Below are 708 nucleotides of genomic sequence, written 5' to 3'. Positions count from 1 at the left end.
GATGGAAAACATGGTGCAAGACTTCGATGATGCTCGGGATTCGGACGAGGAGATGGAGGAATCTGCAAAGGCCTTCAATGAAATGTTGGAGTCTTCAAAACGTCCGCTCCATGAGCACACTGAGCTTTGTCAGTTGGATGCCATCTCACAAGTAATGGCTCTGAAGGCTCAGTTCAACTTGGGCAGAGAATGCTACGATGCAATGATGACAGTATTTGGATGCTTTCTACCCAAAGGCCATGTAATGCCTGCAAACCTGTACCAGTCGGACAAAATCCTCCGTGCACTGAAGATGCCCTATGATAAGATACATGCCTGTGAGAAAGGATGTGTCTTGTTTAGGCTTGACTATGCGGACTTGAACTATTGTCCCATTTGCAAGTCTTCCAGGTATGTTGCGGTGGACAACGGTATGGGTGAGAAGACACATACCAAAATCCCCGTTAGTGTTCTTCGGTATATGCCAATCGTACCAAGACTTCAACGTCTTTTCATGGTCGAAGAGACGGCCAGACAGATGACATGGCACAAAACGGGTAAAAGAACCGAACTAGATGCAGATGGGAATCTGATGATTGTACACACATCGGATGGTGTTGCGTGGAAAAAGTTTGATGAATTACATGCTGACAAAGCGGCAGATCCGAGGCATCCTCGAGTCGGCATCAGCACGGATGGGTTCAGTGTGTTTGGTATGACGGCAGCCCA

The sequence above is a fragment of the Triticum aestivum genome, unplaced genomic scaffold, assembly GCF_018294505.1.
Source record: "Triticum aestivum cultivar Chinese Spring unplaced genomic scaffold, IWGSC CS RefSeq v2.1 scaffold162684, whole genome shotgun sequence".
NCBI classification, from domain to species: domain Eukaryota; kingdom Viridiplantae; phylum Streptophyta; class Magnoliopsida; order Poales; family Poaceae; genus Triticum; species Triticum aestivum.
The sequence above is the reverse complement of the archived record's forward strand: the minus strand, read 5'-3'. Positions refer to the sequence as shown.